The sequence below is a fragment of the Mus musculus genome, chromosome 3 (assembly GCF_000001635.26).
Source record: "Mus musculus strain C57BL/6J chromosome 3, GRCm38.p6 C57BL/6J".
Taxonomy (NCBI): Eukaryota; Metazoa; Chordata; class Mammalia; order Rodentia; family Muridae; genus Mus; species Mus musculus.
In genome coordinates this window covers 84744180-84771551 of record NC_000069.6, presented here as the reverse complement: position 1 = coordinate 84771551, position 27372 = coordinate 84744180, and the positions used below count along the sequence as shown (strand labels likewise).

The window sequence follows — 27372 nt, the reverse complement described above, 5'->3', positions numbered from 1 at the left end:
CTGGAACTCACTTTGTAGACTAGGCTGGCCTCGAACTCAGAAATCTTCCTGCCTCTGCCTCCCAAGTGCTAGGATTAAAGGCATGCACCACCACTGCCCGGCTTAAGAGTGCCCGGCACTCTTAAGAAGGAATCAGGCCCACATTCCCATTAAGAATTCTGCCACTTAAAAAAGGAGGGAAGAGCCAGTCAGAAATTCCATCTGAAAGTGTAATCACAAACTCTCTGTTTAACAAAAATTCAAGAAGTAGGGGTTCTGTAGTCGTTTGTATGAGACAGGGTCTCACTCTCTAGCCCAGGCTGTCCTAGAGCTCACTGTATAAATCAGTGTAGCCTTGAACTCACAGAAATCCTCCTGCCTCTGCTCCTTCGGACAGGATTAATGAGAACAGCCACATCTGGCAAACAAAGAAATGTCTTACATTGTTCATTCTTCTTTCGTTCATTCCTTCCTTCTTTCCCCCTCTCTTTTTCTCCCCTCCCTCTGTCTTGATCTCTTTACTTTTAGTCTTGCAGTCTTGCTATGCAGCGCAGGCACGTTAGGAATTCATGATCCTCCCACCTTAGTTTACCAAATGCTGGATGACAGTCCTGCTCTCTTGATTCATGAATTAGTAATAGGAGCACAGGGCAGTGTGACCTTTTAATCCCAATAGTCTGGAGGCAGAGGCAGGCAGATCGCTGCGAGTTCCAGGCTGCCCAGTGCTACAAGGTGAAACCCTGTCTTAAGAGAATAAAAAATATATGTGGAAGGCAGGGTGAGGAGAGGGGAGATGAAAGGGAAAACAAAACAACCCCACCCCAAACCCAAACTTAACAGATGTGAAAACGAAACAACCAGAAACCACTGGCTTCAGAAAAAATATATAAAAACTAAGATGAAAGAAACATCTTGCCGAGTGGGAAAATAAAAGCAAAAAATATTTCTGGTATGTGTAAACCAGTCTTGCTCACAGAGATGCGCAAGCACACGAGAAGCAGCTGACATGGAAGCACAATGGTTTCAGCTCCAGGCAGCTACCAGGTACTAAGCCCCATTGCTTGAAAGCCAGAGTCCAGCAAAGAAAATACAAATGTAACCCTTGGCTTACCCCAACCACCATGTGCCTCTGTTACCAGCTTCATCAATCTGCTGGTACAGCCCTGAAGAAGGCATCCCAGGAGACTCTGCCAGTACCATATCAGACTGATACACCGGCTGGCAACTCTTATAGGTCAAAGAGGACAAACACCAGCTATCCCAGCTGATTCACACCCTCTTCATCACAGGAGTAAGGATGTATAACCTCTTGATGGTTCTACCATGACCATCACAGTCTTGGGAGCAAACGTTCAGAGAATGAGCTATCAGGATCAGAAGTGAAGTACTATCTTCAACTTAGATTGACCCCTAAACTTCAGCTGGGCTTGTGCTCTGCTTTTTGGCCCAGTGCTTTTGATAACATATTAAGGAGGGAGTTTTGACACCAGAAGGACCAAGTTAAAAGGGAGGAGACAGAAATGCTCCTGGGGGAATGTCCATATGTTCTGGACTTCAGAGGGCTTTGTAGTACATGTACCCATAACCAAAGCAGACCACTCCACCCCTTCTGTGGCAATAGATACTTTCTATTCTATTTGCTTTTTTTATCTCATTAATAAATGCTGGTAGATACTCAGCATACATTTTATGACCCACACATGAATGTAGTGTAGTTTGAAAGTGACCACTCTCTTGGGAGGACGCCTGCTGCTTAAATCTTTAAAATACAAATGGAAGCTTATTAAACTGGCCCTCTGGAGAAGGGTGTGCCTGTGTTCCTGGATGTGCGATGACCTTGTCCCCTGGGCCTGCTCTTGTCCTTTGTCTTAACATTCCGAACTTGGCTGACAGTGGTTCAGCTTTCCCACACTGTGGGCTCTGCCTCGCTCACCACGGGCTCTAACTTCCCCCGCTTGGAGCAGGACAGCTGTCTTTGGCCTTTGGCTTTGCTGTCCTCAGACTGTGGTCTTTAGCTCCACCCAGCCCTTCCTGGCCAGAGATTCCTGTAAATTGTGGGTATGGTCATGGCATGAAACGGTGACTTCAGACACTCATTAGTTTGCCATTTTAGTAATTCCAAGTTTTCATACATCCATGAAAATGCAAGATACAAGCAGCATGCTCACATACCAGAGAGTCTCGGCCCCAGTGCCCTAACTAGCCATTATGTCAGTGATAAAGAGGAAGAAATGACACAATTACACTTCCCAAGTGTAAAATTTTTTAGTGTCCATCTTATTCCTCAAGATGTATTTAGGTCAGAATTTCTTCTTTTACTCATACTTTCTATTTAACTGGTGGCTATTCAATTCGTCACAGCCTCCCTCAAGTTAACCCGAGATCAATAAGAGCTCAGGCCTCTTCACCAAGTGGCTTCTGAGAATAATTTCCTGAATGAATAAAAGTAAGTGAGTTGTTTTTGTTTTGGTTTCGTTTTATGAAAAGATCATACTGGCCTTTTATTTTAAGGCTTGTCCCTTTGCCTTTGTAAGATTCTCAGAAGAATAGATAGAAGAAATCTTTTTTGTTTTAAGGGTCTCATTTAGTCAAGGCTGTTCCTTGAACTTGTTGCGTGGCAGAAAATGACCTTAAATTTTTGGTCCTTCTGCTTGCACCTCCCAGATGCTGGGGTTACAGGCATGCATTGCTATGTGTGTCTTAAGAAACAAGGTCTTAGCCAGGTGTGGTGGCGCACACCTTTAATCCCAGCACTCAGGAGGCAGAGGCAGGCAGATTTCTGAGTTCGAGGCCAGCCTGGTCTACAAAGTGAGTTCCAGGACAGCCAGGGCTATACAGAGAAACCCTATCTCAAAAAAACAAAACAAAACAAGGAAGGAAGGAAGGAAGGAAGGAAGGAAGGAAGGAAGGAAGGAAGAAAGGAAGAAAGAAAGGTTTTCACAAAACAAGGAAGGAAGGAAGGAAGGAAGGAAGAAAGGAAGAAAGAAAGGTTTTCACACCTGCACAGGGGTGACAGGCATGTGCTACCAGACCTGGCTGTCAGCTCTCTTTAACACTTCTGTACTTTTTTCTCCCACCAAGGCTTTGAACTTCCCTTCATTCTTTAAAAGCTAGAACACTAAATCTTGTTCTCCTTGTCTTTGTAAAATTCTCAGAATACAGAGAAATATTTTTATGTTTGTAGGACCACACAGAAATTTGTTATGGTTGATATTACTTACTGGGCTACAGCAACCATGTCGCCATGGTTGCCACCTCTCCACAGTAAATCCACGAGGTGGGAACTCTCATGATCCTCCACTTTCTAGGAGAGGAAATTGAGGACTGAGGTGAGGAAAGGTCTTTTAATGCTGCACCCTGCCCCCTTTAATGCAATTGTGTGTTTTGCCTGAATGCACATCTGTGCACTGCATGTTGGTGCCAACAGAGGCCAGAAGAGGGCTTCAGGTCCTCTGGAAGTTGAGTTAAAGATGGTTGTGAGCCACCATGTGGGTGCTTGGAATCAAAGCCATCTCTCCCTTAAACTGTCATTTTTACTTCAAAATGCCTACTCTCTTAAGGTTTCTATTGCTGTGAAGAAACGCCAGGACCATAGCAATTTTTATATAGGGAAACATTTAGTTAGGTTTACATTGCAAGTTCAGAGGTACAATCCATTATTAACATGACAGAAAGCATGGCAGCATGCAGGCAGACATGGAGCTGGAGAAGGAGCTGAGAATTCTACATTCTAATTGGCAGGCATCAGGAAGGGGTGGGGGTGGGGGGCTGGCCTGAGCATCTGAATCTTCAAAGTCCACATCCAGTGACATACTTCCTTCAACAAAGTCATGCGTACATTAACAAGGCCATTCCCTAAGCATTCAGACCTATGAGCATAAAGGGAGTAAATCTTATTCAAACTGCTACACCTATTCCTCTGGGAGGTGGGTACAGGGTATTGAACTCAAGGCTTTAGGTGTACTAGGAAGCCTTCTTTCTACCACTGAGCAAACCATTAGCCTTTAAACCACTCTTTTCAAAATACTTGTCATCTAAATTCTAAAAGGATGTCTTAAGAGGAACGTAGCAACGCATGGATAGCAATGTTTTAAAGTTTGAAAGTGTTCTTAAGAAGAACATAGCGGGGAGGCGGCCTCAGCCTCAGCAGCAGCGGTCGCCATCTTGGTTCCGGGACTCAGCAGAACTTAGGAAATTAGTCTGAACAGGTTAGAGGGTGCGCCAGAGAACCGGACAGCTGCAAAAAGATCCTAACTCAAAATATCCAGGAAATCCAGGACACAATGAGAAGACCAAACCTACGGATAATAGGAGTGGATGAGAATGAAGATTTTCAACTCAAAGGACCAGCAAACATCTTCAACAAAATTATTGAAGAAAACTTCCCAAATATAAAGAAAGAGATACCTATGAACATACAAGAAGCCTACAGAACTCCAAATAGACTGGACCAGAAAAGAAATTCCTCCCGACACATAATAATCAGAACAACAAATGCACTAAATAAAGATAGAATACTAAAAGCGGTAAGGGAAAAAGGTCAAGTAACATACAAAGGCAAGCCTATCAGAATTACACCAGATTTTTCACCAGAGACTATGAAAGCCAGAAGAGCCTGGACAGATGTTATACAGACACTAAGAGAACACAAATTCCAGCCCAGGCTACTATACCCAGCCAAACTCTCAATTACCATAGATGGAGAAACCAAAGTATTCCACGACAAAACCAAATTCACACATTATCTCTCCACGAATCCAGCCCTTCAAAGGTTAATAACAGAAAAAAACCAATACAAGAACGGGAACAATGCCCTAGAAAAAACAAGAAGGTAATCCCTCAACAAACCTAAAAGAAGACAGCCACAAGAACAGAATGCCAACTTTAACAACAAAAATAACAGGAAGCAACAATTACTTTTCCTTAATATCTCTTAACATCAATGGTCTCAACTCCCCAATAAAAAGACATAGACTAACAAACTGGCTACACAAACAAGACCCAACATTTTGCTGTTTACAGGAGACACATCTCAGAGAAAAAGATAGACACTACCTCAGAATAAAAGGCTGGAAAACAATTTTCCAAGCAAATGGTATGAAGAAACAAGCTGGAGTAGCCATCCTAATATCTGATAAGATTGACTTCCAACCCAAAGTCATCAAAAAAGACAAGGAGGGGCACTTTGTTCTCATCAAAGGTAAAATCCTCCAAGAGGAACTCTCAATTCTGAATATCTATGCGCCAAATACAAGGGCAGCCACATTCATTAAAGAAACTTTAGTAAAGCTCAAAGCACACATTGCATCACACAATAACAGTGGGAGACTTCAACACACCACTTTCACCAATGGACAGATCATGGAAACAGAAACTAAACAGGGACACACTGAAACTAACAGAAGTGATGAAACAAATGGATCTGACAGATATCTACAGAACATTTTATCCTAAAACAAAAGGATATACCTTCTTCTCAGCACCTCATGGTACCTTCTCCAAAATTGACCACATAATAGGTCACAAAACAGGCCTCAACAGATTCAAAAATATTGAAATTGTCCCATGTATCCTATCAGATCACCATGCACTAAGGCTGATCTTCAATAACAAAAAAAAAAATAACAGAAAGCCAACACTCACGTGGAAACTGAACAACACTCTTCTCAATGATACCTTGGTCAAGGAAGGAATAAAGAAAGAAATTAAAGGCTTTTTAGAGTTTAATGAAAATGAAGCCACAACGTACCCAAACCTTTGGGACACAATGAAAGCATTTCTAAGAGGGAAACTCATAGCTCTGAGTGCCTCCATGAAGAAACGGGAGAGAGCACATACTAGCAGCTTGACAACACATCTAAAAGCTCTAGAAAAAAAGGAAGCAAATTCACCCAAGAGGAGTAGACGGCAGGAAATAATCAAACTCAGGGGTGAAATCAACCAAGTGGAAACAAGAAGAACTATTCAAAGAATTAACCAAACGAGGAGTTGGTTCTTTGAGAAAATCAACAAGATAGATAAACCCTTAGCTAGACTCACTAGAGGGCACAGAGACAAAATCCTAATTAACAAAATCAGAACTGAAAAGGGAGACATAACAACAGATCCTGAAGAAATCCAAAACACCATCAGATCCTTCTACAAAAGGCTATACTCAACAAAACTGGAAAACCTGGACGAAATGGACAAATTTCTGGACAGATACCAGGTACCAAAGTTGAATCAGGATCAAGTTGACCTTCTAAACAGTCCCATATCCCCTAAAGAAATAGAAGCAGTTATAAATAGTCTCCCAGCCAAAAAAAGCCCAGGACCAGACGGGTTTAGTGCAGAGTTCTATCAGACCTTCAAAGAAGATCTAATTCCAGTTCTGCACAAACTTTTTCACAAGATAGAAGTAGAAAGTACTCTACCCAACTCATTTTATGAAGCCACTATTACTCTGATACCTAAACCACAGAAAGATCCAACAAAGATAGAGAACTTCAGACCAATTTCTCTTATGAATATCGATGCAAAAATCCTCAATAAAATTCTCGCTAACCGAATCCAAGAACACATTAAAGCAATCATCCATCCTGACCAAGTAGGTTTTATTCCAGGAATGCAGGGATGGTTTAATATACGAAAATCCATCAATGTAATCCACTATATAAACAAACTCAAAGACAAAAACCACATGATCATCTCGTTGGATGCAGAAAAAGCATTTGACAAGATCCAACACCCATTCATGATAAAAGTTCTGGAAAGATCAGGAATTCAAGGCCCATACCTAAACATGATAAAAGCAATCTACAGCAAACCAGTAGCCAACATCAAAGTAAATGGAGAGAAGCTGGAAGCAATCCCACTAAAATCAGGGACTAGACAAGGCTGCCCACTTTCTCCCTACCTTTTCAACATAGTACTTGAAGTATTAGCCAGAGCAACTCGACAACAAAAGGAGATCAAGGGGATACAAATTGGAAAGGAGGAAATCAAAATATCACTTTTTGCAGATGATATGATAGTATATATAAGTGACCCTAAAAATTCCACCAGAGAACTCCTAAACCTGATAAACAGCTTCGGTGAAGTAGCTGGATATAAAATTAACTCAAACAAGTCAATGGCCTTTCTCTACACAAAGAATAAACAGGCTGAGAAAGAAATTAGGGAAACAACACCCTTCTCAATAGTCACAAAGAATATAAAATATCTCGGCGTGACTCTAACTAAGGAAGTGAAAGATCTGTATGATAAAAACTTCAAGTCTCTGAAGAAAGAAATTAAAGAAGATCTCAGAAGATGGAAAGATCTCCCATGCTCATGGATTGGCAGGATCAATATTGTAAAAATGGCTATCTTGCCAAAAGCAATCTACAGATTCAATGCAATCCCCATCAAAATTCCAACTCAATTCTTCAACGAATTAGAAGGAGCAATTTGCAAATTCATCTGGAATAACAAAAAACCTAGGATAGCAAAAACTCTTCTCAAGGATAAAAGAACCTCTGGTGGAATCACCATGCCTGACCTAAAGCTTTACTACAGAGCAATTGTGGTAAAAACTGCATGGTACTGGTATAGAGACAGACAAGTAGACCAATGGAATAGAATTGAAGACCCAGAAATGAACCCACACACCTATGGTCACTTGATCTTCGACAAGGGAGCTAAAACCATCCAGTGGAAGAAAGACAGCATTTTCAACAAATGGTGCTGGCACAACTGGTTGTTATCATGTAGAAGAATGCAAATCGATCCATACTTATCTCCTTGTACTAAGGTCAAATCTAAATGGATCAAAGAACTTCACATAAAACCAGAGACACTGAAACTTATAGAGGAGAAAGTGGGGAAAAGCCTTGAAGATATGGGCACAGGGGAAAAATTCCTGAACAGAACAGCAATGGCTTGTGCTGTAAGATCGAGAATTGACAAATGGGACCTAATGAAACTCCAAAGTTTCTGCAAGGCAAAAGACACTGTCAATAAGACAAAGAGACCACCAACAGATTGGGAAAGGATCTTTATCTATCCTAAATCAGATAGGGGACTAATATCCAACATATATAAAGAACTCAAGAAGGTGGACTTCAGAAAATCAAACAACCCCATTAAAAAATGGGGCTCAGAACTGAACAAAGAATTCTCACCTGAGGAATACCGAATGGCAGAGAAGCACCTGAAAAAATGTTCAACATCCTTAATCATCAGGGAAATGCAAATCAAAACAACCCTGAGATTCCACCTCACACCAGTCAGAATGTCTAAGATCAAAAATTCAGGTGACAGCAGATGCTGGCGAGGATGTGGAGAAAGAGGAACACTCCTCCATTGTTGGTGGGATTGCAGGCTTGTACAACCACTCTGGAAATCCGTCTGGCGGTTCCTCAGAAAATTGGACATAGTACTACCGGAGGATCCAGCAATACCTCTCCTGGGCATATATCCAGAAGATGCCCCAACTGGTAAGAAGGACACATGCTCCACTATGTTCATAGCAGCCTTATTTATAATAGCCAGAAGCTGGAAAGAACCCAGATGCCCCTCAACAGAGGAATGGATACAGAAAATGTGGTACATCTACACAATGGAGTACTACTCAGCTATTAAAAAGAATGAATTTATGAAATTCCTAGCCAAATGGATGGACCTGGAGGGCATCATCCTGAGTGAGGTAACACATTCACAAAGGAACTCACACAATATGTACTCACTGATAAGTGGATATTAGCCCAAAACCTAGGATACTCAAGATATAAGATACAATTTCCTAAACACATGAAACTCAAGAAAAATGAAGACTGAAGTGTGGACACTATGCCCCTCCTTAGAAGTGGGAACAAAACACCCTTGGAAGGAGTTACAGAGACAAAGTTTGGAGCTGAGATGAAAGGATGGACCATGTAGAGACTGCCTTATCCAGGGATCCACCCCATAATCAGCATCCAAACGCTGACACCATTGCATACACTAGCAAGATTTTATCGAAAGGACCCAGATGTAGCTGTCTCTTGTGAGACTGTGCCGGGGCCTAGCAAACACAGAAGTGGATGCCCACAGTCAGCTAATGGATGGATCACAGGGCTCCCAATGGAGGAGCTAGAGAAAGTACCCAAGGAGCTAAAGGGATCTGCAACCCTATAGGTGGATCAACATTATGAACTAACCAGTACCCCGGAGCTCTTGACTCTAGCTGCATATGTATCAAAAGATGGCCTAGTCGGCCATCACTGGAAAGAGAGGCCCATTGGACACACAAACTTTATATGCCCCAGAACAGGGGAACGCCAGGGCCAAAAAGGGGGAGTGGGCGGGTAGGGGAGTGGGGGTGGGTGGGTATGGGGGACTTTTGGTATAGCATTGGAAATGTAAATGAGCTAAATACCTAATAAAAAATGGAAAGAAAAAAATAAATAAATAAAAAAAAAAAAAAAAAAGAAGAACATAGCAATGCAAGCCTGTTACCCCAGCATTGCAGAAGTTGGAGCAGAAGGGACAGGAGGAGCAGGAATTTAAAGTCATCCTCTGCCACATAGCAAGTACAAGAAACAGCCTTGGTCAAAGAAGACCCTCAAAACAAATGAGAATATTTCTTCTCTTCAATCTAATCTTCTGAGAGTCTTACACAAAGGCAAGGAGAGCAAACTCTAAAATAGAGTTATTTCAAAAAAAGGTAGAGAATCTCAAAATGGGTACGTCCCTTAAGTTTGATTAGACTCATTTCTGAACAAGCCATTGAAAAACAACATTTGTGTTTTTCCACTGAGTATGGTGGTACATGCTGCAGTCTCAGCATGCAGGAGGGTCACGAGTTCAAGGTCAGCTACATACTGAGACCGTATTTCAAAAACCAAACTAGGAAATAAAAACTAAAAAACAAGCAACAATGACTGATCTTTTAAATAACTACTACTGGCTGGTTTTAGATGATACTCTTTGAAACTCAATGTACTATCCGAGTAGTTGAAAAGTCACTGGTTTTATTTATTTTTATTATGTTCAACACAATATATATTTTATACCAATCTTTAAAATGATGGACATATTATTAAATGAACATAAATAAAGCTTTTTGTTTGGTTGTTTGTTTTGTTTTTAGTAGAGCTTAAAATCTTGGCTCTTACTGTAGTACAAACCCAAAATAAGAACAATTTTGAGACATTGGAGTTCATTGTAATAAGGCTGTACTTGAATGTCCCTCATGTCACCAAAGGGTTTTACCTCCGTAGTAGCTAGGCTAAGAGTTGACAGTTCTGCTGCACCAAGGAATGAATTGTAGGCACGATTATTTGGATACAGATTTCCTGCTATGGTCAAAGCTATTTGACTTGAGTGAGTGTCATCATTCTTAGCCCACAGGGAACAGGTGACATTCATTTAAGAAATGGTGTGTGTATTGAGATGGTCTACCCATGAGGTCATTCACCAACTGTTTCAATGAACAATGGTTCTGCTTGGAGGGTGACGTTAGGTGAGGGTAAGATTCTGGTTCATTGGCTGTAATGATTTTGAACAGGATTCATCTCAGAAAAAGAGTAACTTATAAAGTCCTCTTCTTCAAAATTGATACAATAATTATAAATATCAAGCAAAACATTCAGTCTCACTCTTTGTTGTTCTCTTACCAGCCACCTCCCAAATTAATTGTCTAATTGGCTATATAAATAATTTTGAAATATGTAAGCTGTTCTGAAAACCATAGCATAGTGTAAAAACATCAAATAAACAATTCTACTAATAGAGAGGCTGAGATAGGATAAGCGTGATTTCAAGACCATTATGTGATACACAGCAAGAAATGGTAATGTACAAACAAGCAGAAAGTATATATGGATTGTACAATATTGGACCTATTTCTCCAATTACCAAATTAGAGAGACCACTGGATGACAGCCAACAAATTTCTTATTATTCATATTTTTTAATTTCAATCCATTAGGTTGGTAATATTAATTTTCATATTAAGAGATATTAAGGAAAAGTGATTGTTACTTCCTGTTATTTTTGTTGTTAGAGGTGGAATTATGTTTGTGTGGGTTTGTTGAAAGATTACTTTCTTGCTTTTTCTAGGGTGTAGTTTCACTCCTTGTGTTGGTGTTTTCCATCTATTATCCTTTGTAGGGCTGGATTTATGGAAAGATATTGTGTAAATTTGGCTTTTTTGCTTTTTGTGTTTTCTTTGACTGTTGTGTCAATGTTTTCTAAGGTATCTTCTGCCCCTGAGATTCTCTCTTCTATCTCTTGTATTCTGTTGATAATGCTTGCATCTATGACTCCTGATCTCTTTCTTAGGTTTTCTAACTCCAGGGTTGTCTCCCTTTGTGATTTCTTTATTGTTTCTAGTTCCATTTTAGATCCTGGATAGTTTTGTTCCTTTCCTTCACCTGTTTGATTGTGTTTTCCTGTAATTCTTTTGTTTGTTTGTTTGTTTGTTTCTCAAGACGGGGTTTCTCTGTATAGCCCTGGCTGTCTTGGAACTCATTCTGTAGAGCGGGCTAGCCTCGAACTCAAAATCCACCTGCCTCTGCCTCCCAAGTGCTGAGATTAAAGGCTTGCACCATCACTGCCCAGCTCTTCCTGTAATTCTTTAAGGTATTTTTGTGTTTCCTCTTTAAGGGCTTCTAGCTGTTTACCTGTGTTCTGTATTTCTTTTTCTTTTTTCTTTTTCTTTTGTTTGTTTGTTTTTGTTTTTGTTTTTTGTTTTTTGTTTTTTGTTTTTTTCGAGACAGGGTTTCTCTGTATAACCCTGGCTGTCCTGGATCTCACTTTGTAGACCAGGCTGGCCTCAAACTCAGAAATCTGCCTGCCTCTGCCTCCCAAGTGCTGGGATTAAAAGTGTGTGCCACCACCTCCTGGAAGTTCTGTATTTCTTTAAGGGAGTTATTTAAAGTTCTCTATCATCATCATGAGAAGTAATTTTAGATATAAGTCTTGCTTTTCCAGTGTGATGGTATATCCAGGACTTGCTATGGTGAGAGAATTGGGTTCTGATGATGCCAAGTAACCTTCATTTCTGTTGCTTATGTTCTTACACTTGCCTCCCATCATCTGGTTATCTCTAGTGCTACCTGTCCTGGCTATAACTGACTGGGGCCTGTCCTTCCTGTGATCCTGGTTGTGTCAGAACTCCTCAGAATCAAGCTGTCTCTGTGATCCTGGGATTCTGGGATCCTGGGATCTTGAGATTCTGGGTGTGTCCAAGCTCCTGGAAGTCAAGCTGCCTCTGGGACTCTGAAATCCTGATGTGACCAAGCTCCTGGGATCCTGAACATGTTAGAGTGTCTGGGAGTGGACCTTCCTCTGGGTGTTGTGGGACTGGCTGCGGAGTTTGCACCCAAGGTCTGTTCAGGGCACCAGCACAGACAGACAGGAAGGAACCTGTGCCACTAGTCTAGTTACTCCGGTGCTGGGACAAATATTGTGTCCTCTTGACCCCTGATCGTATGATCTTGGGCATGTTAGAGCGTCTGAGAATGGAGCTTCCTCTGAGTGTTGTGGGGCTGGCTGAGTCGCTGGCTTTAAAGTAAAACAAACAAAACAGTGAAAAATTGTAAGAAACTATAATTTGACTATGGTAAAGGATGCAAGGGGACCTCAACAGCTTTTTGCATGCATTGCTATGTTCCTCTCAAGAAACACTTTTAAAACCCTGAGGAGTACTGCAAGCGGCTAAGGCCACCCTTGCCAACACCGAGGTCAGTGAGGATGGCCTGCTGCCTCTCCGATTTTCCTTCTACCCCATCTCATCCTTGTGTAATTTCACCTGACTCAGGATCTAAATCAACTCCATCTGCATGCTCACCAGACTGGTGTTCCATGGCAACAATGGAGTTATGTGCCAATAAGCCCACGGTAACTTGAAAAGACTTTTAAGATGAAAGGCGTTAAGCATAGCTAAGTAAATGAATGGCATAGTTTAGCAACACAACCTACTGTAAAGCCTCAGCTATTTGTCTTAATGACCAAATGACTGCATCTCATTGCCTCTGCTTGGGATCATGACAGAATACCGAAAAGACCAAAAGTCAAACCTCCTCCAATGGCTCCGACTATTCTCAAGGTGAAAAATCACTGAAATGAAATATATAAATAGGAAGCTGTCAGTAGTTAAGTATCATAGACTTAGTTGATAATTTTAAGGCAAGCACCTTATAAAATCTTTCCATACCCCATACAGTTGGGGCTTGGACAGCTTTCAGGGAAGTCATGGCAATCCTGCCACCAAGAGTAGCAAAGCAATGGGGTCACAACAGTATGTAAGAAACAGATGATGTTAATGTGTGGGTCTTTGATGGTGAGCCCTATGTGAAGTGGTTAGGGATGGGGAATGCTAGGGTGGACGTTCCTGAGATCAGCCATTTCAGAACACCAATGAACAGTGGGAGAAGACAATGAGGGAGCACCACCACTGGGATTCCCACACTGACTCACCAGGTAGCCTGAGGTCATTCACAGCTTATCTCATGGTCTCTCATCTGTTATAAAAACAAATGTACACCTGTTGAGTAGAAACTACAGATACTAAGGTTCCTTTATAGCCAGGTCATGGAAAACAATTTTTCTTTCATTCATATGCTAATCACTTTACTATCACCGTGAGAAAATAGTTGAGATGAATGAATTCTAAGCAGAAAGGGTTTATTTTGGCTCATGGTTTCAGGTGCTTTGGTCCATGGGCAGTTGGTCATTGCTTTTTGACCCTGTGTTGAGGCAGAACATATTGTGGAGGAAAACTGCTTACCCTGTGGTGACCAGAAAGGAGAGGGGGGAAAAGAGGAAGTCTAGGAAGGGATGAAAAGAGAAAGTAAAAAATGAATGAGAGAATAAGGAGCTTGGGTCCCAATATCCCCTTTACAGACATATTCCCAATGACCTAACTTCCTCTCGCTAGGCCCACTTTCTACATGCACTACAGACTGGTGACCAAGCCTTTAGAACAGGGATGCATTTAAGACCTAAACTGTAACAATTTCTTTTAGAAACAAATGCTAGGGAAGCACTATAACCACTCTAATTTTTAAAAAGCTATGCATATATCCTAACTCTCACAAGACTTCTTCAGTTTTCTTGCTACCTCCTACACCAATGGTTCAAATATAGTCGTAGTTATAGTGTACATACATTCTGTACAGAAATATTTAACAGTAAATAAATCCACCCACTAGGACAAAAACATGGGCTCTTCCCTCCCCGATTATTGAAATGCATTACATGTGTTGCCAAGCCCTTCCTATTATAAGTGCTGCACGAGAGCTTTTAGCTTTTATTGTCTTTTTCCATTAGTAAGGGATTATTTTTGGGGGGTGGGATTAGACATTTTGCTTGGCTTTGGGGCTGGTGGCTCTCATGGAGCCTTTTCACATAGACTTAACTTTATACACAACTGGGCCAAAGTGTCTACATTAGCCAGTGTTCTATTGCTGTGAAGAGACATCATGACCACAGCAACTCTATAAAGGATTTAACTGGGGCTTGTTTACAGTTTCAGAGGTTTAGTCCATTCTCAATCATGGTGGAGAACATGGCGACACACAGGCAGACACGGTGCTGGAGAAGTAGCTAAGAGTTCTACATCTGACTCTGTAATCAACAGAAAGAGAGAGATCCAGGGGACCTGGCTGGGGCTTCTGAAACCCCAAAGCCCATCCCCAAATGACACATTTTCTCCAACAAGGCCACACCTTCTAATCCCTCTCAAGTAGAACCACTCCCTAATGACCAAGCATTCAAATATTTGAGCCTGTGGGGCCATTCCTATTCAAACCACCACAGTGTCTAAGCATTTGTCATGCTTCTCTGTGTCTTCTTTTTCTACCACTCCAGTGAAGGTCTGTCTCTATGTAGCTGGGATGACTTAGAGTTCCTGACCCTCCAGCTGTCACTCCACTGTGCTGGGGTGACAAGTGTGTGGCACCAGAACTAGTCTGTCTCATAGTTTTAAATATTTCCCCAAACCTGTTCTCAGAGTTCCTGTGTGCCCCTATCCCCATCTACTGACCCTTATCAAACTCCTTCCCCACTTCTACTGAAAAAAAAAAAAAAGATGCTTTTGTCAATAATCACAGGTGAGCCACAGAGGGAGAGACTTGTAGGAAGTGACACCGTCAATTGTGTTAGCCAGTGTGTTCTTGATCAAGCAGCTACAACTCAAAAGAGTCTCTTCCTTCAATTAATTAAGAAGAAAGATGAAGAACAGGGTTAATAAAGAACTATTTGATGTGGCCAGTGATGAGTGAGAGGATTTTTATCATCATGAAACTGATTCGGCTAAGGAGCTTAACTGTCCAGGGTTCTTCACAATTGGGATCTGTATTGGTTCATAAGAATACGTTGCTGGAAAACATCTGGTTTAGGGCCAAGCATTCAGGGGACAAGTGCTTGCCTACCATGTGCCAGGGTCTAGGTCTGATTCTCCAACAATAGGGAAAAAAAAAAAAACCCAAAACCTTATTTGAATTTCTTGTCTGTTAATTTGGTTGGTAGTTAAAATACTAAGGGGTATGAATTCTCTAGCAATTGTTTGAAGTGTTTCAAGAGGAATAAAAAGGGCTTAATGAATCAGTACAAAACCAAGAGTAAAAACCAAGGTAATTTTATAACATCTATTTTCTGTAAAAATATAAAATCTGGCCGGGCAATGGTGGCACACACCTTTAATCCCAGCACTTGGGAGGCAGAGGCAGGCGGATTTCTGAGTTCAAGTCCAGCCTGGTCTACCGAGTGAGTTCCAGGACAGCCAGGGCTACATAGAGAAACCCTGTCTTGAAATAAATAAATAAATAAATAAATAAATAAATAAATAAATAAATACTGGAGTTTTTGGTTCAGGAGTTTAGGAAAGCAGATATGCACAGGGATGCTATTGTGTGATTGGCTATGTGAGTATCCGTGGCTAGAGTGCTTCCTTTAACATGTGCCAGATGATGAAGAGAACATAGAGGTCAGATACATCAAGGTAAAGAAAGAAGAGTGGGCTGAGAGTTCAATAGGCCTTCCTAGAACTCTCTGCTTTTCCTTGAAATGGAACAACCCCCCAAAGCAGGCAGGTGTAGAAAAGGGAGACAGGAAGGGAGAATAAGTGTGTGTGTGTGTGTGTGTGTGTGTGTGTGTGTGTGTGAGAGAGAGAGAGAGAGAGAGAGAGAGAGAGAGAGAGAGAGATTTGGGTGTAGTTACTCTGCCAGGTTAACTTACTTGGGTGTTGCTGTGGGTGGTTTTGTGACTGTGTATTCAGATGCTGATTTCTATGCCCAGACATCTAGTTGTAGACTGGACATGATCAAGTATCTTTGGTCTCAATGGGCCAGAATTCAATCTCCAAAAGCTGAATGATGGAGAAAGCTAACTCCTAAAAGTTGTCCTCTGACACCCCCCCTACACACACACACACACACACACACACAGCATACAATGAATAAATGTAATTTTAAAAAAGAATCTAAAGACCTAAGTAACATAGTGAAAGTCTGATCCTGAACCAAAAGAATATAAAGGTTGCAAGAGCACACACACCATGCTAGGAGCAGCTGAGCAGAAGGCGCACATCAAAGGCTTAAATAGAGCTTGGGAGTACGGCTTTGCTTTGTCTAGTGTGAAGCCCTAGTTTCTATCTCTAGCATTGCAAAAAGCAGGGGATAGGCTGGCACAAATAGGTTGACTTGGCAAGCATGAGGACCTGTAGTCTGAACCCCAGGACCCACCTAAAAATGCTGAGCTCCAGCCATCATCAGAGGCTTCCTCTAGCAGAGACCCACAGCCAATCATTATGTGGAGCTTGGTGAACCTCCAGAAGGGGAGGAAGGATTCTAGGAGCCAGAGGGACGCCGGGTGAACAGGGCCCACAGAATCAACTAGGCAGGGTTTATAAGGGCTCACAGAGACTTAAGTGACAGTCACAGAGACCACATGGGTCTGCACTAGGCCCTCTGCATACATGCTAGGGTTGCTTATTTTGGGATTCTTGTTGGACTCCTAACACTGGGAGTAGGGGTTCTCTGACTATTTTGCTTGCTTGTGGGACCCTTTTCTTCCTACTGAATTACCTCAACCAGCCTTGATATGAAGGTTTATGCCTAGTTGTATTGCATCTTGTGATTCAGTGCTCATATCCCTGGGAGGCCTGCTCTTTTCAGAAAGGAAACAGAGGAGCAGTGAATCGGAGGGAAAGGAGAGATTCGGGGTGTGGAGACTGGTAGGGATGTATTATATGAGAAGAAGAAAAAAATGCTGGGCTCAAAGGCACCTGCCTGTCATCTCAGTGATGAGCATGCAGGGACAAGAACTCTCTGAACCCCACTTGCTAGCCGGTCTATCCTGGTTCCCAGCCGATGAGAGACCCTGTGTCACAGGAGTTGCATGGTGTTCTTAAGGATAACATCTGCAAACTCAGGTGTTTATATTAGCCTTCTCTTTTGGGAAGAATAAGAAGGTTTAATAAAGAAACTAGCCACTCTACACACCCTCTTGCCTCCCCTAAGGGCTTAAAAGAACATCTGAACAGAGAGCAAAGAATCAGTTGAAGGAAGAGACTCCGCTGTGTTGCAGGTGGCTGCTGTAGGCACTTGTGCTGTGCATATGGACAAAGGGGATACCCACCTGCTCCCCACATGCACTTCTGTGGTCCAGAATAGAAACAGGGTTCTTCATGCAAGCACTTTGGGCAAGTGCAGATGCGGAAAGAAAATGGGTAAAGGCTCATGCAAGCAAATAGCCAGTCCTGTGACCCAGCCTGGATGCAGGATGGCAGGCAGCCTTAGAGAATTCTTACTAACACCAGAGGAGAGAAAAAAAAATCTGAGAGGACAGCACTGAGACAGGGACCTTAGTGAGAGGTGACTAAGAATTACATCAAATCCTCAGTAGGGGATCAAAAGTTAATAGCAAAATTATTCCATAGCTCTCTGTGTTAGCTCATATGCATTTTGATTAGGTTAACTATTTGGCTCACTCTCTATTCTTTCCTAATAAAATTATTCAATCAAGCCAAACTTCTTTGGGAGTCTATGTGCATTTGTTGGTATGCATGTGCCTATGCAGGTCAGGGGTCAATCTTGGTGTCATTCCTCAGTGTAATGTCAGGGAAATATTAGTGATCCCCCCCAAAAAACAGACAGGAGCCTATCCAATGTAATCACAGTAGGGCCTTTTTATTTTATTTGAGCTAGCTCAGGCCCCTCAGCACACAGCTGTCACTCAGGATGATTTTGTTGATGAGGAGCTCCAAATATCTATGGGGCAAGGCTTTATAGGAAGTAGCAGGTGGGGGTGGGGAGTGTGCAAGCATCTAATTGGAAAGCTACTTACTATGCCTTTAACATAGTTGGCTGGTGTTGGGAATCAACCTGTAAACTTGATTTCTATTTCCTTCTGTATTGGTGGTTGTTAGGCAGGGGCTGGGCTTGTAACCTGGGGATGCAGATGGATGGGGTAATAAGCTGGAGACACAGGTCTTGTCGGGAGTGAGACTGGAGCTAGGCTCAGGTTTTTGTTGGGGGGGAGTTACTTGGAAACTAATGTTAGGTACCGGCCTGTTAGTTTACATGAGGCCTTGGCCTGTCACTCAAGAGCCACTACCTTGTTTGTTTTTGTTTGTGGTGTGTGTTAGATGTGTGTGTGGACTTGTGGGAGTCTGTTCTCTGCTCTCACAATGTGCGCTCTGAGAGTAAACTCAGGTCATTACACTTGCTGGCAGGTGCAAGGCCCCATTTAAGGACACACACACAAAAAGAGATTAGAAATAGGTTCTTGTTTGTTTGCTTGCCTGAGTGTACTGTATCCATATCTGATACCCACACAGGCCAGAAAACAGCATCAGAATCCCTGAAACTGGAGTTACAGACACCACATACGTGACGGGAATGGAACCTGGGTCCTCTGCAAGGGCAGCAAGAATTCTTACTCGCTGAGATGTCTTCCCAGCCCTTAGCCTTGGTTTTGAGACACGTGACTCATGGGATCTATAGCTCACCTAGCAGTCTACAGATGGTGTACTGGCTAGTTTTGTGTCAACTTGACACAGCTGGAATTATCACAGAGAAAGGAGCTTCAGTTGAGGAAATGCCTCCATGAGATCGAACTCTAAGGCATTTTCTCAATTAGTGATCAAGGGGGAAAGGCCCCTTGTGGGTGGGACCATCTCTGGGCTGGTAGTCTTGGTTCTATAAGAGAGCAGGCTGAGCAAGCCAGGGGAGGGCAAGCCAGTAAAGAACATCCCTCCATGGCCTCTGCATCAGCTCCTGCTCCCTGACCTGCTTGAGTTCCAGTCCTGACTTCCTTTGGTGATGAACAGCAGCATGGAAGTATAAGCCGAATAAACCCTTTCCTCCCCAACTTGCTTCTTGGTCATGATGTTTGTGCAGGAATAGAAACCCTGACTAAGACAAATTGGTACCAGCAGAGTGGGGTATTCCTGTGACAACATGACCATGTTTTGGGGAGGACTGTGGAAGGACTTTGGAACTTTGGGCTTGAAGATCCATCCGTTGTTAAGAGCTCTGTCAGATGTTGTGTAGGAGCTTGGAAGATAATGTTGAGAACAGTGCAGAAGATGGAGGTCTGGTTTGTGAAATTTCAGAGGGAAAATTAAAGACTCTTTTCAGAGCCATTGCTGTTTTGATTGTGAAGATTCTGTAGTTCTGGTTAGCTGGGGCTGAAGAATCAGCTGTGATTAACAAGATACCAGAACTACTAAAGCAAAAACTTTGCATTACTGGGACTATTGATGCTGGTTAGCTGGAGCTAAGAAATTAGCGGTGATTAAGAAGAGACCAGCATCATTGAGGTGACATCTTCTGGGAAGTGTTTTCTGAAAGCACAAAGAGGCTGTGTTCCAGAGATGGCCAAGGTTGTACTCCTGCTGCAGCGGGACTTGGTAATATGTAAGGGTCACCCAGGTGGTACTGGTTTTGAAGGCATGAAGGGGTCACGCAAAGCAGCTGAGGCTCGGCACTGTGAGAGGCCATGGAAGGCCATTGGTGAAGGTGCAGCCTCAGTTGCAATTGAAGGCCCAGGACTGAAGGGGTCATGCAGTGTTTTGGAGATGCCAGTACCATGAGATGACCACCAAGAGCAGCAGCAGCAGTGGAGTACAGGCATCTGGAGCCTAGAGGATGACGCGTGTGCTACAAAGGGCATGGCTGGAGAAGTGACCCAAGCCCTTGGAGGAGCCCAGAAGATCGTAAGTTGGATCCCAGACATTGGACAGTTGGAGATTGACTTTTGCTTTTGATTGTGACTGTGCCCTGATATTTTCCCTCTTGAAGGAAGAAACTGTTTTAGTGGAGCCCACAGTTAAGAGACTTTTAATTGTAAAAAGACTTTGGATTTTAAAAGAGATGGATATTTTAAAGAGATTGAAATTTTAAGAATATGTAAAGACTGTGGGACTTTTAAAGTTATTTAGATCTTGGGGATGAATAAGAATGTAAGGGTTGAGGCTTACTAGTGATGTGTTTGTGTGTCAAGTTGACAAGGGGTCAATTGTACTGGCTAGTTTTGTGTCAACTTAACACAGCTGGGGTTATCACAGAGAAAGGAGCTTCAGTTGAGGAAATGCCTTCATGAGATCGAACTCTAAGGCATTTTCTCAATTAGTGATCAAGGGGGAAAGGCCCCTTGTGGGTGGGACCATCTCTGGGCTGGTAGTCTTGGGTTCTATAAGAGAGCAGGCTGAGCAAGCCAGGGGAGGGCAAGCCAGTAAAGAACATCCCTCCATGGCCTCTGCATCAGCTCCTGCTCCCTGACCTGCTTGAGTTCCAGTCCTGACTTCCTTTGGTGATGAACAGCAGCATGGAAGTATAAGCCGAATAAACCCTTTCCTCCCCAACTTGCTTCTTGGTCATGATGTTTGTGCAGGAATAGAAACCCTGACTAAGACAGATGGCTAGGCAGTAAGCTCACGGGACCCACCTGTGTAAGTACACACCATCACGCCTGGCTTCTTACATGGGTGCTGACGATCAAGCTCGGATCCTTATGCTTGTGTGGAGAGCACTTTAGCTTCTGGAGCCACCTCCCCAGCTCAGATCTTTAGAGCTCTCAGTTAAAAATAAATACTTTAGAATATCAGTTCTCAACCTGTGGGTCTTAACTATTTTGGAGGTCCTCTATCAGATATTCTGTGTATTGGATATTTTCACTACAATTCATAACAGTAGCAAAATCACAGTTATGAAGTAGCAACCAAATAATTTTATGATTTGGGGGTCACCACAATATGAGGAACTGTATCAAAGGGTCACAGCATTAGGAAGGTTGAGAACCACTGGCCTATGACAGCCATCTGGCCTTTGTGAGTTTCCATCCACATTCTCTGTGAGAAGCCCACATCAGTGGTGTTTCTCGGAGCACTTCCCTCAGTGGGAAGAGGGCCTTGTATCCATCTCTGTGGGCTTCACGTCATGCTTGTGGGAACTGATCCTAATGGCATACAGGAGCGTCTGATCCTGAGGGGGGAGGCTGAAGAGGTAGAGAAGGACAATGGAGGTCTCACCCTTTAACGATTTCTTTATTTTTCTCTTTCACTTCTTCCAAATTACGTACTCTCCTGAAGAACGGTGGCTGAGGCAGCAGCTCAGGTAGCCTCTCTCCCTAGGACTGCTCTCCCTGGCAAGACTGAGAATCTCACCTGGGCTGAAGCCTCCTTCCAAGAAAGCCACAGCCAGCTTGCAAGGGTCGGAGGCTGCTCGGCTCTGCTTGCTCTCCTAATACCCTGTACTTAAATCTAATGCTTTCCAAGTCAAAGCTCATGCTGACTTCGCCAAGAAACCATCTCAGAATCTCACATTCCCTCTGCCCACCAAGGCACTAATCTCTGTCTCTCTATTCTCTCTCTCTCTCTCTCTCTCTCTCTCTCTCTCTCTCTCTCTCTCTGTCTGTCTCTCTCTCTCACATGTTCTTATGTGCCAAGTGTGTGTGTGCTCACAAATGTCAGGTGTTTTCTTTAATTGTTTCCCACCCTACACCTTTTTTTTTTTGGAGACAGGGTTGCTCAAGCAGGTTGAGCCTGATTGGTCTGGTCGAGCTTGCCAGCAAACCTCAGGGATTTTCCTCGTCCTCTGTGCACTGGGATTGTAGGTGCACACTACCACAGCACTGGCATTTCTGTGGCTGTTGGGGATCAAACTCGGGTCCCCGTGCTTCTGCAGTAAGCACTTTTCCTACTGAGTCATCTCCCCAGCCCAGTATCTTTCTGCCCCTCCTTGATTGTGGTTTCCTCAAAGGAGGAGCTAAATCTTTTTTGCCACAAAACCCCCATCGTTTTTGCTGGTTGAGTGTTAAGTTGTTTGAAGAACATTATGCTCACCAGGCTTCTAGCAAACAAACACAACTGGGGTTAGTGGAAATGAATTTCTGCTTGTGTTGTTTAGTGTGCACAGAGCACATCCTAAGTATTTTTAAGTGCACTCAGTGAGATGTGCTTCGTGAGCTACACAACTGACCATTAAAAGGGTGCGGGCAAATGTTTTTACTGTGTGTTTTTATTGGGAAGCCCTCTGAGCAATCTAACTTTAGAGTATTTTCTTTCTAAAAGAAGTTCTATCCCCCGATTAATAATACTGTCCATTCCAGCCAACCTACCCCTAACCTACTCTGGACCTGTACAGATTAATCTGCTTGTCCAACATTTCACAGAAATGGAAACATACAATATATGATCTTCATGATTTAAATTTCATGCTGATGAAACAGTCTGAGATTTGTCTTTTGAAGAGGTCAGCTCCTTTAAATCAATCTTTGGCAAAATCCACTGTAGGAGGGAAAGATCATCAATCAGGCAGGAAGAACACTGCCTGACCTTTCTGAGGACGTTTGTGTTTTAAGGTGGAATAACAACACCATCGCACAAATAAATGGCTCCTGTTTAAAAAGCAAACGTTTGGGGAGAATACAAAGCATGACACTGGACAGCTGCCCTCTCCCAGGCTGACTCTCACCGATGGACTCTTCTGGTCTCTCCACATGCCCTGTGTGGAGAATTATCAAGTTCTTGGAGCAGGCCTAATGCACCTTCTCTTGTTCATAGAATGGGGGACAGCTTTTCTAAGAATTAAATCCATCCTCTTTTAGGCAAATAACCACAAACCTTCATGACCAGTATTATGCTTAAATTTCTCTCCAACTGGGATGTGACTTAGAGTCTGCTAGCCTGCCGACAGCTATGCAGAAGTTGCCACTCATGGGCGTGCACTACTTCTGCAAGTTCCCGGGTCATTTACCAGTCCATCTGCATGTGGATCCTGTGATTTGACACCACCCTTCTATACAACCCATTGCACCAGACATCCTGGAGGATCATATGATCTGAAACTAAGTCACAGCCATGAGATAGTGCAGCTTCAGGGTAAAAGGCCGTTCAGAAGACACAGCGTCTGCATGCTAAAAAGCTTTAGGAATAGGTTTCCACTCCCAGACATGAGTTCCCTTCTACAAAGTGGGTCTTAAGGGCAAACAGACAGCTGTTGATTACCCCGAAGATATTAGTACCACCATTACACTACTGGGATCAAACTGCTAATTGCTTTATTGCCGTTTCACATATTTTATAGCTGGGTAGGACCCTGGCTAAGTTTTCTCCCTTGGAACGCTGCACAGCACTTCTGACACTATGAGAGCTTCTAGGTCAGTACCAGTTTGATTTCTTGAAGTCTGGTGAGCAAAGAGTGTGTTGTCATCGGCAATAAGATCTTACCCCCAAGCCTGGCAGCCAACCAAGAGCAATGGCAATAGCCTGTATCATTTTGAGGGGTCTCAAGAACATGGACACGAATCTGTGACTGGAGAGACCGCACACATGTCCTAGAGGAGAACTTACTACTGCTATCATAGTCTTGCTAAGTGGATATAGCACCCAACCATCTTCCCAATGTTTACCCTCATACCCTGTAAGTGCACCTCTTGCCCCTCATCAAAGCATCCCCTTTTGCAGCAGATGAAGGCTACTACAGAAAGCCACAGCTAGTTAATATGCAGAGGATAACTCCTCCCCTAAATAGGATATCTATAACACAACTCCAATATCCCAAGACTCATGGAACACCATGGAAGAGGAGATGGAAAAGTTACAAGGGCCAGAGCCATGGAGGACTTCTATGAAACAGTCTTCTCATTTGACAGGAATGTTGCTTCCATGAACTGTCAACAGGTATGGTGACCAGCACAAGGCCATAGCAGTCAACATTCTAGCATGGATGGGGAAGGGTTCACAAGGCCTCAGCTATAGGCAATTGAGGGCTCCTGGGGGAGGGGGTGTCAGTTTTCTTCAAGGATGAGCCCCTCCAAAAAAGATTGCTCACTTCCCAGTGGCTAGCCCCAACCTATGTGCATATAGGCAACTCCAATTGGACTTAATGTTTATGTATGAAAGATAATTATAGAAGAGGACATGAATTTGAAAGGGGGCTAGGGTGTATGGGAAAAGTTGGAGGACAAGGGGCAAATATGATAAAAATTCATTGTACTTGTATATGAAATTCTTAAAATGTGTATATAGATAAATAAAAATTAGAAGTTTTAGGAATGTCCTAGATCCAAATTTCCTTATTTTTCCCTTTTTCTTTTCTTTCTTTTTTTTTTTTTTTTTTTTTTTAGGATGTATTTATTTTATATATGTGAGTACACTGTTTCTGTCTTCAGACACACCAGAAGAGGTCACCATATTCCATTACAGATGGTTGTGAGCCACCATGTGGTTGCTGGGAATTGAACTCAGGACCTTTGGTAAAGCAGTAAATGCTCTTAGCCGCTGAGCCATCTCTCCAGCCCCAGCTTTTCCTTTTCGATGTAGCTCCAGCTCTCCAGAAACTCTCTATGTAGAACAGGCTGGCCTTGACCTCACAGAGCTCTGCCTGTCTGTCTCCAGGTGTGTGCCACCACGCTCAGCTCAATTTTTCTTTCTTTTTATGTATGAACAGGAGTGAAGCATGAGGTGAGATGGCTCAGTTGTTGAAAGGTCCTCTGTTCTTCCAGAGGACCTGAGCTTAGTTCCCTACACCCACACTGGGGAGCACAACTGCATGTAACTCCAGTCCCAATGGACCTACCACCATCTTCCGAACTCCTGGGGTACCTGTTAACACATGGCACACACACACATGCATTCACACATGAATAAAAATGAATTTTTTTTAAGTGAAATGCAATTTTAAAAATCCATGACTAGGCTCAAAAGAGCATCCCAGGACCGATGACAAATTAAGAAGCCCTGAGTTCAAGCTTACTTGGCAGGAATCTGTGTCTGTCTTCATGGGCGCATTTAAAAAAAATAATAAAGGATACTTTTTATGCTTAAATTTTGCATCTTAAGGCCAGCAAATCCCTGCTGTGTTGTCTCATTCTACATCCCCTGGGAATCTGAGGAGGAAGAAACCAAGCAGGGATCTCGGAGATCCGAGCCAGGAAAGCTCAAAAGATGAGCCCCAGTTGAAGAACCGCTAAGGGGACATCTCACACCTGGTGCTTGTATTGCGAACAGCAACAACAGACGCCACGACAGAGACAAGCAAGCTGGGGTACAGAAGATTCTAGTGGGATTCCTTTTTCCGAACGCTGGCAAGCAGCCCGGAGACAGCTCTACAAGCTCCCGGAATCCGCTGGAGGATTGCAGAACTCTATAAACTATACGCTGACATCACCCTTGTCTGGGCAGAGACAGGAGCAGCGGCTGCCCAAGAAGGGCTTTTCAGCATCCCTAATGAAGCAATCACCATAAACCAGAGTGAGAGAGGGAGTGTGTTCACCCTGGCTCCTCCACCCAGGAGTTCCACGTCCCAGCCACCAATTAACTTTAGAGTTCCATCTGCCTTTTCTGCCAAGCTCTCCCATAAAGGAATTTATCACCTTCTGTTCTGCTTTTCTTCCCAAATGTGAATCAGAAGTGCGCAGCACTGTTTAAAAAGGCACTTTCAGCAAATCTGATTGCTCTCCAAGCACCTTCACACAGAACTAGCAAGCTCTTCTGCCCGCCCTCTCGTGGCTTTATTAACGATGCTGCCTCAAAGCTGGCTGTTACACTGAGCCAATAAGAAGCCCTTGTTTCCGAGGCGAGACAGGCACTCTTCTTAGGGACTCTTATCTCCTTTCTGAGTCCTCAAAGCAATCCCTCAAGATCCTTGCCCTTACTTCTCCCGTGTTCCAGATGGAGAAACTGAGGCATAGTCTGAGTTAAGAAACAGACCCAAAGTCACTCACCTCCAGGCAAAGAAGTTGGGGTGGTAGACCCAGGCTAGTGGCCCTCGTGTGAGCTTTGCAGTGCTCGGCTGTGAAGAGAGCAAATTCTGCGCTATAATTTTACTTTGCTTTATTCTTAGTGAAGAACGGGAAGCCCCCACCCACCACCACCACCCCTTACAGGTTTTATCACCTTTAAAAGCTGTCATTTGGTGTAATAAGGAGTCAATCAGAGAAGCCATGGTTGAAATGGAACCAGGCACTGCCCTTATTGGTCCTTCTTCCTGTCCTTGGGGACTGGGGAAGGGAACTAGGGTACGATGTGGGCGTTGGAATCACAGCTGGGAAACCTCTACCTAAATGCCTCTTGCTATTGATGAGTTACCCAGGACCTCAGAGAAACATCTGGGTTCCCCAGGCTTCCAGCTTGTCAGGGCCAGAGCTCTGTTCAGGGGCAGGCTCTGGAGACACGCCTCTGCTCGCTTCTGCTGGGCTCGCTGGCCCTGGCCCTGGCTCTGGCCCTGGCCCAGCCCGCTGCCTCCGCATGTCAGTTAGCGCCTGCAACTCTGTCTTAATGAGGACAAACAAATGTGCTCATCGCAACTGAGCTCAAGTGTGAATGAGGTGATGGGGTGCACGCCCCTGCCGCGCTGCCCCTGCTCAGGGGATCTAGGACAACAGTGCTCAGCTTTGTACACACGCCTCTGGAGAACCGAGGCAGGTCTCGGGAAGGACCCGTAGCGTCTCTGTACGTGAAAAATCAAGTCTCAACGTCAAGAGGATTTTCTGTCCAGCTATTAGCTCGTCCTCTGGGGTTGTTCCATCGCCTATTCCTCTAACCTACAATAAGGTCTCGAAAATCCAAACCACCTGAGAGTATCTGAAAGGCTCCTTCAAGTTGGTATTAGCTTTTTGTGAGAGCATAAACCCCTGGCTTCTGCCTGGCTCACTTTGTGTGCAGGGGGCACACAAAGTGGCATTGTTTGGAAAGTATTGCGGCTTTAAAATGAATCTGTGTGTACTATCCCTCGAAGCAGGCTCTATCAAGACTTTTTCAGAGGGCTCCAACCAGACCCGCCGAAGTGATCCCAGAGTAACAGTCCCTATAATTACGGCTCTGCCGTGTCTGAGTTCACGAAGAAACGGCCTTTTGATTGCAACACTTGGCTTTGTGTTAACTAAAGCTTTACCACCTGACACGGAGTTTAACAACTTTTTCATAACTCAGGCTGCACTCGA

The 27372-nt window shown here is 43.4% G+C and overlaps 1 long non-coding RNA gene across 2 annotated transcripts in view; it reads right to left on the bottom strand.

Annotated features, from left to right (window-relative positions):
• Gm40079 overlaps positions 1 to 26558 on the bottom strand; it is a 47213-nt gene extending 20655 nt beyond the window's left edge. For both annotated transcript variants that reach the window (XR_867395.2, XR_867394.2), the window contains exons 1-2: positions 26327 to 26558; positions 26155 to 26222 (exon numbers count right to left, since the gene is read on the bottom strand). This is a non-coding gene — a long non-coding RNA (predicted gene, 40079). The remainder of the gene's footprint in view (positions 1 to 26154; positions 26223 to 26326) is intronic.
• Between the last annotated feature and the right edge of the window lie 814 nt (positions 26559 to 27372).